The sequence below is a fragment of the Gobio gobio genome (genome assembly GCF_949357685.1).
Source record: "Gobio gobio genome assembly, chromosome: 21".
In the NCBI taxonomy this organism is placed as follows: Eukaryota; Metazoa; Chordata; class Actinopteri; order Cypriniformes; family Gobionidae; genus Gobio; species Gobio gobio.
Window position 1 is genome coordinate 34,557,524 of NC_137117.1, and position 14,674 is coordinate 34,572,197.

General features: G+C 35.7%; 1 protein-coding gene across 1 annotated transcript in view; it reads left to right on the forward strand.

The window, feature by feature from the left end:
* The window catches only part of LOC307117160 (uncharacterized protein), a 70,518-nt gene continuing 55,844 nt past the window's right edge, over positions 1–14,674 (forward strand). The window contains exon 1 of the mRNA XM_079801899.1: positions 1–47. The gene's annotated coding sequence lies outside the window, so the exon portion shown is untranslated. The remainder of the gene's footprint in view (positions 48–14,674) is intronic.

Here is a 14,674-nt window from a genome sequence, read left to right on the forward strand (position 1 = left end):
GTATTTTTGGACAAATATGATACTGAATATGGTCATCTTCTAGAATGGTATGTATAGTATTGATGGCATTATACCTCTGTCAAATTTTGTGTTTTGATGTCAGTATTATTACACTGTGTGTTTAGATTATTTTTTTGCACCTGTGATTCGTAGTGTCTTCATTCTGAGCGCAATTAATGGTGTGTGATCCCCATGTGTTAAGTTATTCCAGGCCCAGTGGGATAGACTTTATTTGAGCAAGAAAGTGACTTAACACCAAGAGCTTATGCCCCCCAGTGCACGCTGCGAGAGTCTGTCTGATACAGTGAATATGGATGAATGAAATCCTCTTACACTGCAGCTCAAACTCACTGTGTGTGTGTGTGAGAGTGTGTGAGTGTATGAGAGAGATATGCTCTCTACTGAAGCTCTGACTGATGAACTGTCTTTTGCACTTTATAATGAAAATTAAAGCAGCACAATTCAGAGACATCAGCAGAAAAAAAAAAAGTCTTTTGATAAAAAAAAGTTGCATGATTATTATTGGTTAAAAAAAAGGTTGTCTAAAGTGCTAGGACCGAAATGAAACATTGGTTCACATGCACATTTAAGGCATGTTCAATCAAATCACACCTAGAGATCATTTACTAGTTTAAATTGAACATTTTGTTATCACACTCTAAAAAATGCTGGGTTAAAGATAACCCAAGTTGGGTTGAAAATGGACAAACCCAGCGGTTGGGTTGTTTTAACCCAGTGAATGGGTTGTTTTAACTCAGCGGTTGGGTTAAATGTTTGCTTAAAACAACCCAATTGCTGGGTTAAATTAACCCAATCGCTGGGTTAAAACAACCCAACTGCTGGGTTTGTCAATTTGTAACCAAACTTGGGTTATTTTTAACCAAGCATTTTTTAGAGTGCATATACCCACCCTCATGTCTCTCAAAACTCCTGTGGAACACAAAGATTCATTTTCAAAATGTCAAACCTGATGGCTTTCAAGTTCACCTGTAATTTTGCTTTATTAAAGAAATAACAATTTCTCATGAAATATCAATCAATTCATTAATTAGTCCTTTAATTTAAAAATGAATTAATTGATTTATATTTCATGAAAAATTATTATTTCTTTAATAAAGCAAAATTACAGGTGAACTTGAAAGCCATCAGGTTTGACATTTTAATGTATTTTTAATAATTCATATTTATTTTATTTAATAATTATTATTACTAATAAAGCAAAATTGCATCTGAACAGATTTTATTATTATTATTATTATTATTATTATTATTATTATTATTATTATTATTATTATTATTATTATTATTATTATTATTATTATTATTATTATTATTTTAACCCAGGCTCCCTTTAAAAAAAAATTGACATTAGAACAGAAACTAGACAAACATGTAAAAATTAAGCTCTGTATAATTGAATTTATATTTAAATTTTAATTTAATGTAATTTAATGTAATTTAATGTAATGTAATGTAATTTAATGTAATTTAATTTAATTTAATTTAATTTAATTTAATTTAATTTAATTTAATTTAATTTAATTTAATTTAATTTAATTTAATTTAATTTAATTTAATTTAATTTAATTTAATTTAATTTAATTTAATTTAATTTAATTTAATTTAAGTTAAGTTAAGTTAAGTTAAGAATTACTATTATCTTATTTCACAAGAAAGTATTGTTTCTTTAATAAAGCAAAATTGCATCTGACTCTGAACAGATGATTATTACTATTATTATTATTATTATTATTAATATTATCAGGTCAAGATTTTAACCCAGGCTCCCTTGAACAAAAACTAGACAAACATGTAAAACATTTTTTAAAAATGAAGCTGTAAGTTATAAAAAAATTGTTTCTTTGATCATGTTTTTTGCGTTGCATGCTCTCTAAAAAGTGCTGGATTAAAAATAACCCAAGTTGGGTTGAAAATGGACTAACCCAGCAATTGGGTTGTTTAAACCCAGCATTTGGGTTGTTTTAACTCAGCGGTTGGGTTAAAGGTTTGCTTAAAACAACCCAATTGCTGGGTTAAAACAATCCAATCGCTGGGTTAGTCCATTTTCAACCCAACTTGGGTTATTTTTAACCCAGCATTGGGACTGCCACTCACACCCCCACCAAAAAAACAAAAATAATATAAATTTTTTAAAAAGGTGCCTTGTACAAGTATATACCCCTCTTTCGCACGCATATGAAACTAAGCCCACATGTAAAATAAACTGCAAACAATAGCAAGACCTTCAAAATGCCCCTTTACGGCCCACCAGCAGCTTTCTTCTGTTCTTTTGCTTGACTCTTTATATATTAAACATGCCACATCCTTACAGACAGTGGCTGCATTTCTAACCACATGACCAGCCTCGTCTGTGTTGTGTGACGTGACAGACCGTCATGCTGTCACAGCAGGATGCAAAACCTGCTCCCTGTGGGTTAAACTATAAGTGTCTGAAAGGTGCACGAATGGGTCAGTTTGTACTCCATATATGCTTCCTGTGTAGACGCTGCGCACAGGCGGGGTTTAATATGCACGCCATGCACTCTTGCCACTGTGGATGTCAAAGTAGATTCAGGATCAAGTAACACTCGTACACTTCTGTATCTTAAGACAGACATGAGCTGAACTGAGAGAGAGATGGAGGGAGGGAAAAATGAATAGTCCCTATGGATTAGAGTGGAATATGTGTGACGGTGGGTGGAGGGAGGGTTTAGGGCACCAGACGCACTGACTGTTTGAAAATCCCTTAATAATTAACACTACACATTGCAAGAAGATGGGTACAAGCGAATGGAAACCCGCTGTGTACGTGACAATTACGCAGAGTGGTCAACGTGTTATCTGGAACGGATGAACTGTACTGAGAAGTGTTGGGGGGATCTCCCAAAATGAACAAAACATGAATTTCTTCTTAAAGGTTCTTCAGTGTGTCACCTTAAAGGGATAGTTCGCCAAAAATGAAAACCCCAAACCAGTTTGATAGCATCAATGTTCACCTCAACTGATTGGTCGTGAACATTCGTCAAAATGTCTTATTCTTGAGGGTTCTTAAAGAGACTACACTCTTGAGCTCGAGGTTCGTGATTCAACGAAGGACCTTCAACATCCAAAGCACAAAAGGTTCCTTGTAGTGTACAAGTATTACGAAACACAAACTGTACTTCTATGGCATTGCACTTTTTGGTTGTTCCTGGTACCTTTATTGTAAGAGTACATGGTTCTTTGGAGATCATAACGGCTCTTATGCTAATATGTTCTTTAGATGAATGTACATTCTAAAGGAGAATAACGTATTTACACTTATTTTCTTTTTCTGTGCAGCACAAAATAAGATATTTTAAAGAATATTCGGCTGTTTTTGGCCATACAATGAAAGTTAAAAGAGTCTAAAACAACACTGAGACAGTTTTCTTAGTTCTTAGTATATATATATAGAAGAAAGTAAGTCATATTTGCCATTACATGAGGGTGAGTTAGTGTTATTTTAGTATCACTGAGAGATAGAGTCTAGTTTTTATTAATTATTATTATATCAGTTTTAGGTTTAGTTATTTTAGTAAATCATGTTAAATTCAATAAAAAATGTGAAATATATTTTTTGTATTTTATTTTACTAGAGCTAGCGTTTATTTAATTTCAAGTGACAAAAAGGTTTTTTTATGGTTTTGGTTTTAGTTAACTATAATAACCTTGGGGGGAGTAAATTATATCATAATTCTCATTTCTTTTAGGTCATTTCTCCTTTTAAACACTCTAAAATGTCATTCAGGGGACCATAACCATAACCATAACTTAAATAAATGCATGGGGCCCGGCGAAATGCGGCGCCAGGCGCGACGCAAGTGTTTTTTTGCTAGTTTCAGTCCGACGCAGTTTTCATTTTCATGTCCAGCGCCACGTTGTTTAAATGCAAATGCTATTAATTAAATATTAAAAATAAAAGGATTCCTCTCTGGAGAAGCATTCAGTTTTTCCGCTCGCCAATGCCGCCATTAGGGGTGTAACGGTACACGTATTCGCTGTTTTGGTACAGGGCTTTCGGTTTGGTGCACGCCTGTTTCCAAGTGCATTCTTTAACAGTTAACAGTCGACTTGTTGTAAGCGTGGAACACACTTCAATTCGAGTTCCCACACGAACATATTAAGTATTCAGTCCATTTTATCATGAAATTCAAAAGAGAAATGCCGTTTTAACGCTCTTTAATGTGACGTGACTGTATAGGCGCTGTATAGACGCGCCAGTTCAACTTCAAGCGACCGCGCGCAGCACGAGTGAACGCGATCATCTCTTCCTAAAGAATAAACATAAAACAATATATCGTTGAGGATAGATTACAACTTACTGAAATGAATCATATGTCGTGTAATCGCTCAATCGGTGTTTCAATGGTGGAAAGACAATAAAACAGCTTGTAAACAATGTCATGTAGCATCACATTTACCTCAGGCAGTCACTCAATGTCCACAGCTGTTAGTTCACTAGAGAGATGAACTCTTTCGCTAAATATATGCACTATATTAGCCTATATTCATTATATTCTACTTAACCTGTTAGTGATGTCTTGTTTATTTAATGTATGTTTAAATAAATCTGTCATGAAAATGACAGACACTGTGTATAAATGATTATATTTCAACAACGAAATGGAGAAAAAAATATATAATTAGATTTAGAAGTTGCCAAAAACTGCCTTATATGAAGCCTGAGCTAAAAATAAATAGCAACTGAATTTAGGCTAATAGTTTGGGCTCTGTTGTTAATCTTTAATAGCAATTTGTAAGTAAGGGCTCCCTATATAGTTTACAGCATTATCTTTAAGAAACTTTTAGTTATAATTGAATTAATAAACCACTGTTGAATAAAAATAAATGTGTACTGCTATACCGAACTCGTACCCGAACCGTGACTTCAAAACCGAGGAACGTACCGAACCGTCAGTTTTGTGTATCGTTACACCCCTACCCGCCATGCAAATTGCGAATCCGCCATGGTGCGAGCGCAACTGGCTTTTAAAGGGAATGGGAGATGAGACTCTGATTGGTTTAATGCATGTTAATCCCAAAACACAGCCATGACTCATTAAGAGGCTAGGGACGACCCTTTTGGACCATGTGCCTGGTGCACCGACCATTTTTCCTGTCGTTAAATTAGCGATTAAAGAAATTAAATTACCTTCTGAAGTGAAGCGATGGGTTTGTGTAAGAAAAATATCCATATTTTTCACGTTATAAAGTAAAATATCTAGCTTCCGGCGGACCGCCTGCCGTATTCAACTTAGGCAGAAAGTGTAACGGCTCTCGCAGTTCAAAACGCTTACGCTATGCCCCACGTCATCGTCACGTCAGTTACGCTTTTTCTGTAAGTTGAATACGGAAGGCGGTCCGACGGAAGCTAGATATTTTACTTTATAACGTGTTAAATACGGATATTTTTCTTACATGGATAGATATAAGCACTTTTTTGGGCTTCAAATTTTGTGCTGCCATTCACTGCCATTATAAAGCTTGGATTAACCAGAACATGTTTTAATATAACTCTGACTGTATTCGTCTGAAAGAAGAACGTCATAAACACCTAGGATGGCTTGAGGGAGAGTACTGTAAATTATGGGATAATTTTCATTTTTGGGTGAACTATCCCTTCAAATCAAAATGTGATGAGTGATGCTTAATGTTGAGCTTCTTTTCTCCTATTTTCATAACACCTAAAAAAGCAGGTTTCAAATCAGCACCAAAGAACTCTTCATTTGCTGCCATTAAGAATCCATTTTTTCATAAGAGTCTATTGGTTTCTGGGTTTTTAGAGCACCCCTACACAGATGGTTTTCTTTCTGAAACTTTTGAAAAGTTGAAGTTCCCCCATGGTATCAGGCTGCTAAAGCCTTTCCGAACCTTTATTTTCAAGAGTGCAAATGTGTTGTTATTCACAGCTGAACAAGAGAATGACCTGCGTTTGGTTCACTGACATCATCTTCTGTCTGAGAGGCGGTGACCCGAGGAACAGCCCTCTCATTTCTCTCTTTCCACCGTGGATGACAGAAAGTGAGATTCATGTTGCTATTCCTCTCATCCAGGCAGACAGGAACCCCCTCCCTCTCTATTTCTCATCACTGGCTATCATATGGGCAGGAAATAGGAGTGGGCTGCACCAAACTCGATAGGCATTTAAGCACTTAGGAGTATTTCGGGGCCTGTTGTGATACGCATTAGACTAACATGCTTCATCCATAACACTACACAATATTGATTCGTTTCCTCAGGGCGAAGGGCATAATAGCCTTTATCTATTTTCACTCCTTATCACCCTTGTTGCCTAATCACTTTGACTGTTCGCTGCCATTAAAGTGCTTAAAATGCCAACACCATAATCTCCTAAGGGTCTGTCAGTAAAGGAATAAAGCATTTGTGTCAATAGAATGGCGTGAATTTGACGTTAGTGTGATGTAACCGCGACATGGATTTAGTATAGTTTTTTTTCGCCGGTGGAAGAGGTCAATGAGGCCACCGGTTCTCGATTAGCATTGCTCCTATTACTGAAGTAGATGTCTGTTGATGTGGTGTTCCATAAAAGGAATATATAGAGAGAGAGACTGGACACATACAGATGGTTTTCTCCAGTCCAAGTGAAGGAACTTTTGTATGTGGTCGCAGCTAATGCGTATTGACCTATTTCTTTCTGAGGATGGTCTGAGATCAGCTTTCCATGTCCTCTTTTGGCCCACGCTGAGTCCTGGTTTCTAGTCGTTGTAGCTCACTACAGAAGTGCACAACAGGAAAAGTGCAGCAGTGTTTGTGAGCTGCAGTGCATCCGCCTAGAAAACACAGCAAACTCAGCCACAGATCTGAGAGAGAGGTAAAACGTGAAAGAGAGGAAGAGATTTTGGTGGTTGTGGAACATTGGCTTGTTCTCAACTGGTTTTGCTTCAGGGCAGAAAATCTACACTGGATATCAAGTATAACATTTGAATTCACCTGCTTCACACAAGTATGTAGATGAACATGTTTGGCCAATATATCGCAAAAGCGTGTTTTTGTGATGCTGTGGTGGCAACAAATCTCAGTACTCTAGGGGGCGCTAGGGGACACATTGATATTTAACTCTTTCCCCACTATTGACAGAAATTGCTTTCCGTGTTTTCACTGTTATACGGTATGGGTTGCTATTACACATGTTCTAAAAGAGTACTGAATCTCCTGATCAAAACACAGGGGAAGAAGAAGCAGAAACAAGTGATATCATATGTAAGCAGATACGCGATCATCAAGATTTAACTGCATAAAAGGAGGACGAGCTGTAGGACTGTGAAGCATTGGGGTGTTGATGGACTCGATGGACCCTAACATACACCAGGTGCAATGCTAGTTTCAGCCCGACGCAGTTATCATTTTCACGTCTAGCGCCACGTTGTTTAAATAGCAAATGCACTCACGCCCATCTGTTCGCCCATGGGCGTGCTGGTCTGAAAACCAGGTGTGTTCAGGCGCATTGTTGGTGTGTTGCTATTTTGAGACAACTGAAAACAACTGCAGTGCACCATTGACCAACTGAAACCTGGTCTAAAGTCAATAGCGCAGTATTTTTGTGTTATTTAAAGGCCGTGTTAGTAATATGCATCTATAGGCGGGTGCACAACGCACGTACACTCTGCTTATTACACACACAGGGATGCGCAGCAGCACATAAACCTTTTTAAATATTAAAAATAAAAGGATTCCTCTCTGGAGAGGCGTTCAGTCTTTCCGCTCGCAAATTCCACCATGTAAATAGTGAATCCGCCATGGCTCAAGCGCAACTGGCTTTTAAAGGGAATGGGAGATGAGACTCTGATTGGTTTATTGCACGTTACACCCAAAACACAGCCATGACTCATTAAGAGACTAGGGACGACCGTTTTGGACCATGTGCCTGGTGCACCGACCGCTTTATCCGTCGCTAAACTAGCAAAAGTGGATTCGGACACGCCCTAAGTGCACCTGTGCTATTCGCTTTCAGACCATGCGCTCAAATCATTAAAATAGGGCCCTAAAAAGTGTTAGATGAAAAAACACTCATGAACGATGAATAAATAACGTTTTTGCGCTAACTTTGAACGAACATTCTATTAACGTTACTGGAGGAACGTTTGTTTCATAACTTTGACAGAACATTAGCAAAACTCCGTTAGTTGGCTTGGGTATTTGCATTATAAATTGTGGTCTAATATATTTTGTAACGCAATAACAGTGACATTTGCGTCCACATTGTGTGTAGAGAATGTTACAGGCCTTACATCACGCAAAAAGACATGCACCTCCTATAACTTGGATTATCCTGTCTTGTATTTCAGTCTGCAGGGAATGCAGAAATTATGTCGACCCCTTTCATTGAGCCGCTGTATTACTAATGTGAGATGTTCCGCTCAGCATTGTGCGCAAAAACAACAGGATGTAGGCTATGACTTAGACCCAGGCTATGAACTATATGAATTTTTTTTTGCGTTTGTATTTCTTCTGTTAAATGCTGTTGAATGGAACCGTGGAGATTGAAATCAAGTTTATTTATAGTTTATTTACAATCACATAATCTCTGTGCCGTCGCCCTGGCAAACGTCAACTGCATCCTTATCAAAACAACACCTACACGCTGTTGCGCGTCGCAACAGTCTGCAGTTTGCCAGGAGGTGAAAGAGTGCGACGGTGTGCGGTAGGAAATCAGTTGTGTAGTTCAAAGAATCTGTGGTCTTACATATGAAGAGCGTGCAGGAACACACTTACACACACACCCTTGCTGTGCTGTCCCCTTTTACCAGAGTGTCATGTGAAGCAACGGCAGACACCAGTGCAAGTCTATTTTTAGCAAGTGCCTGCAAGAACCAAGCACATATGTTAAAATGCCGCTGAGCGGTGTAGCACTGTTAGCTATCTTTGCTATCTTTTGCTCACGATTTTGAGTAGTAATAGGAATATGTTGTTTGAAATGGGCCTATTTTTATGCACATACAGAATGTGAAGACTGGAGGGTCTATCTTAGCCGCAAGTGTGTGATGCTAATGACACCATTTATGTATACTGTACAAATTGGTGTCCTGTTACTTTAAAAAAAAGCATTAAATTATATATTTTTGTAATAACTGTTAAATATGGTAGGGTAATTAATGTCTAACACAAAATTTTGCTAGCTTGAACTGTAGTTGTAATGTCTGTATCACTTTAAATAGGTAGTCCCGAAGTCTTGATCTGAATCCATCAAATAAAATAAATGACATAATCTGTTGAGCTGCTTATCCAGTGCAGTGTTATTTTAGTATTGCTTATATACTACACAGAAAAAATTGGTGTAGGATTTAATCATTTTTTACTCAGAAATTGCTAGTAAATTTCACAAATAATAGCACATTTAATTCAAATGTGAAAGTAGCAAGGATGAAATAGTATATTCCAGTAAAACGTGTTTTATTTACAACTTTGAAATTGTTTCATTATTTTAGTGTATTGAAGTATTTATTAATATTATGAATTAGCTTTATTTTTTATTCTCATTTTTTAAAAATATTTCTATATATATTTAATGTATTTTTGTTTCAGTTATAATTTAGTCATTTTAACTTTTAACTTAAACGTTTTTATTTCAGTTCGCTGGCAACATTTTTTTTATGTTTGAGTTTTTTACATATTTCTATTTTATTGTATATATCACCCTCTGTCTGAAATTGTCCATTTTTAAGGGGCGTTTCCTTTAAGGTCAAGCTAAAAAAAATTGATGAGCTGTTTTATTTTCTATTCATTATAAAAAATCCGAATAGTTTATCATAAAAAAACTTTCCTTAAAATTGTGGAACCATAGGAGTGACATCATTTGGTCCCTTTCTATTACAAATATAACTGTAATATATTAATATTACTGCATTCATCAAGCTTAACATTTCAACCCTGTTATAAAGTTATTATAATAAGAATGATCAATTAAATATTTGTCATTATTTTATTGGGAAATAAGTTCATTAATAACTATAAACCAGCATTTGTTCCAATATGTTGAATGTCATGTTGGCTAAATCGACAACTCATTCTGCCTTAGCTTGTCAGTAGGGTCCATTTCATTTTAATGCATATTTGTTGCTAAAAAAGACATTTCAATTGTATTCCAAGTCCCACATTTTAGTAATGAATAGAAAATAAAACAGCTCATGAAATATTTAGCTTGACCTCCTGAGGTTGACAATGACTTCAAGCACCTTTTTTAAATATATATATTTTTTGTCAATTTTGAGTCATGTATTACACCCTGTTCATACAATGAGCTTAATATAGCTGCTAGGTATTAGACTCTCAAAGAAAGCGCTTTCATATAGCAGGTGAGGCTTTTGCTAAAGTCATTGGAGGATGAGAGAGCTCTATTTCTGGAGTTTTCTTTGTTGAATTAATTTTGTTTATTTATGCATGCACCTCCACATGAAAGCATCCCGCGGTCCCTAGTGGAACTGATGACTTGTGGAATGAGAGGCGTTTTAGCTCTTTCTTTCTCCCTCTTTCTCTCTCTGATTCACTTCTCTCACTTTTTCTGTTCTTTGGACCCGTTTTTCCTTCTGTCTTCCTTTGCAGATGAATGGAAAGGTCACTAAAGCGTTTATTCCCAGTGTGGTTGTGTTTTATTGAACGTGATGAATAGATTTGTGTCGTATCGATTCCTCTGATCAATAGGTAGAGTGTTCTGAGAACTACAGAGGACACTAATGATTGTTAGTAACCCAATTAGCTGCAAAAACCAGCTTATGAATTATTCAAGCAGTTATGCTTGGCTGCCATATCAAAAATAAACGAAACGCATTATTATCAACTTTATTAGTGGTGAGCAAGGTCAATGAATGTCAGTTTTCATTATTTGTGTCATGACTTCGAATGTGCTCGACCTTCATCATTTTTTGAGCTAAACAGCTAATTCTGTTTGTCCAATCCATGAGTTTAAAGTCTCTTTAAAGGGAAAGTTTCACCCATAAATGAAAATTATGTCATTAATTACTCACCCTCATGTCGTTCCAAACCCATAAGACTTTCATTCATCTTCAGAACACAAATAAAATCTGAGCGCTTTCTGTCCCTCCATTGACAGCATACGCAACTACCACTTTCAAGCCCCATGATAGGCAGTAATGCAGTAATCCATTAAAGTGGTTCTAATATGCTTTTTCACTTTTTCAACTTTAGTTAGTGTGTAATTTTGCTGTTTGAGCTCAAGGTTGCAAAGTTTAAATTCCCCTCCAAAGGGAGATATTTTGTTTAACAGAATCCACTTTCCAAGAAGTACGACGAACAGCTTCTTTGGACTATAAACATGTTTTTTCTGGATCTTAAGAAGCCATAGGGCCCTATTTTAACGATCTAAACGCACTGTCTAAAGTGCACGGCATGTCCGAATCCACTTTTGCATGGTCTTAAAGGGTTGTCCCTATTCTCTTTATGAGTCATGGGTGTGTTTTGGGTGTAATGTGCGATAAACCATTCAGAGTCTCATCTCCCATTCCCTTTAAAGGCCAGTTGCACTCGTGCCATGGTGGATTTGCTATTTACATACACATATTATATGCACATTATACTACATACACATATTAACATACACTCTTAACCTGGATAAGTTGAATTTACTTAAAACATTTGAGGAAACTGGTTGCCCTAAAAAAATTAAGTAATGTGAACTTAAAAATTTCAGTTCATTTAACTTAAAATAATTTGTAATATCAATTATTTTGTAGTTATTACACATAGTATATTTAAGTTCAATGTACTAAGTAAGCTAAGTTTATATCAATTTATTTATTTTTTAATTTGTTAAACTAGAAAATTAAGGGCAAAAAGCAAATAAAAGGTAAATTCATACAATTTTCTGTTTTAGTTCAATTCAATTCCAAAACGTATACACCGTAAAAACAAATTTGTTCAGTTTACTTCATTCAATTGTGCAAACCCGTTGCCTCAAGTTGTTCTTACTTAAACCGTTTAAGTTTTTTCAACTTAATTCTATCAGTGATCTGAGGAAGTGCACCCAGAGTGCATTGTGGCATGAATAAATTAATTGCTTTGTTTGACTTATTTTTGGCTTTATTTTACCATTTGTCTATTGTCAGTATAACCCCAATAAAGACAGCAAATAAAATGGTAAAGGTCTTATTAATAATAAAAATAAAAATGTTGTTACCATTGTTGTGTTTTGCTGAATGTTGAAGTCTGTGTGTGACTCAAGCATGGTCATTGGTCAATTGCAAGATATTGTCACAAATATAGAGGGCTTATATCAACCCAAATAAAAGTTTATGCCATAAGTGTTAGCAAAAAAATTATAAAGGATCATCATTTGACATGAAATATAGTTGTTATATATCATTAATTCACACATTTTTGTGTGAAAGTTATTGCATCAGTGATGCAATAACTTTACCATTCTGCGATTGGCTCTTTTTATTTAGAAGGCGGGGCTTATTCTGCCATATTGGGCGTTGCACTTGTTCCCATTCATAGTAATATGAGTGCACTGTCTTTGTATAGCTAAAGTCTTTGGGTTACATCAATTGTAAGGAGGGAAAAGCAATGTCAAATTGAAGACACTTTTATTGAAATAATTATCCTGTCTTTTAATCTGTAATGTACCTCATAAACATTGACAAGGAGGCATGTTTGCATTGGACAAACAGCAATGGCTTAATTTACAAAGACAAATTCCAGTGCATTTAGAGGCTACTTTTGCTGAATTGTGGATGATTAGTGAATATGATGAAAAGCCACATGTAACTGTTTGGTGCATTTGCCCAAGGAAAGGAACGATAGATGGACAGATGAGCGGTTGGTCAAATTCAGTTGGGACTACATTTTTCATAACTCTGTCAGGCGTAAACCTGCCCTGGCTTTCAAGCAGCATAAAATCAATGAGTGCACCATTAACCTACGATTGCACCGGTTCACTCCACCGCTGCCCCCAATAGTTCATGACCGCATGTGAACACCTCACACTGCAGTGAAGAAGACAAATAGATAGAGAGTAACAAATAGAAGAAAATCAGAGGAACGGAGATACAGCTCCAAACTGCTATGAGATTGAATGATACATGTTTTGAAATCCCGCATTACAATTTCAGAAATACAAAAAAAGATCTTAAATTAATATTCTGGGATATTGACAACTTAATAATAATGATGATTATATATATATATATATATATATATATATATATATATATATATATATATATATATATATATATATATATATATATATATATATATATATATATATATATATATATAATTGATTTATTTATTTTATTGGACCTTTTGACAAAATATAAAAAAATAGTAAAAGTTTGTATCATATTTGATACATCAGTTGCTGATATTTATATAGCCAAAACGTAAGATGCAATTCTGATAACTTGTAAATGTTCACTTGTTTTAATATTGTAAACCTTGAGTTTGTAGAAAGGCACTATAAAAAATAAACATTATTATTATAATCATTGAGATATTCAATACACTATAGCAGACTACTTGCATAACATGCATAACGCATATAAATATTAGTTGCCAATATCGCCCAAAAATATGTCTAACTAAGATAATATTTACATGCTTAGTTTTATGATCAATGCTCTGTAGTTTTTATTGTGGGGTCAAAACATATAATGCAGTTAGGGTCGGAAATTAACATGGGCTTGGGGCAAAAATGCCACCAAAATGAACAAAAATCCCCCAAAATTCACGAATAAGTCACGGTTATTGTGAAATGTGAAATAATTTTAAAGTTTCAATTGCGGCATTACATTTACAGTAGATAAAGCTTACATAGCGTCATATTTATTTTTACACAAGGTTTGCAGCGCTGCGCATTATAACCAATCACGCACGTTTCTGTTGAGCTTTTGAATGCAATGTCCAATCAGAGGCGATTTGGTTCGTCACCATGGAGATCACCAAACATGTATGTTCGTGAGGTCACTGACTGAATTCTCTCATCATCATCATCATAACTACTAGAAAGTGCAGAAAATATGTAAGAAAGAGATTCATTTTGCAGTGTAGACAGTGTCAGAGAAAGTTTTCCAAAGTGCATAACTCGCACATTAGACTGAAGTCATGGACCACTTTAGTGTTCTCTGCTCTCTTTCTTAATGTCATTTATTCCCAGTTTGAATAACCGTCTTGTTTTTCATGCTGCTGAAACAACCAAGTGAAGTCGTGATTTTATAATCCGTTAAATGCGATAAATAACGTTATTAGCTTGTTTCGTCTGTAACCAGTACATGACTTGCTTTTCCCCCACAATACTATAGTCAGTTATTGACAGCCCGCCTTGTTGGCAGAGGGTATTTACACTAACTCCGCCCACCAATGTCTAGTTGTGCCAGACAAATGTACCAAAAAAACTTCTGTTACCTGTCGGCAGCAGTGGCGTAGGGAGTAATGTGTGTTCCAGATACCTTTGACGCGATTGACCCACATATCAGATTTTTAAAATATGCGAAAAATTTCAAGAAAATTTACAATATTTTAGGAAAATATGTGAAAAGTGAATTAAAGTGCCTAACGGTTACTTAATAATAAAGAGTTTATTGGGTAGGGTTAGGAGTAGGTGTAGCACTCAACCCAAAAAATGCTGGGTTAAAAATAACCCAAGTTGGGTTGAAAATGGACTAACCCAGCAATTGGG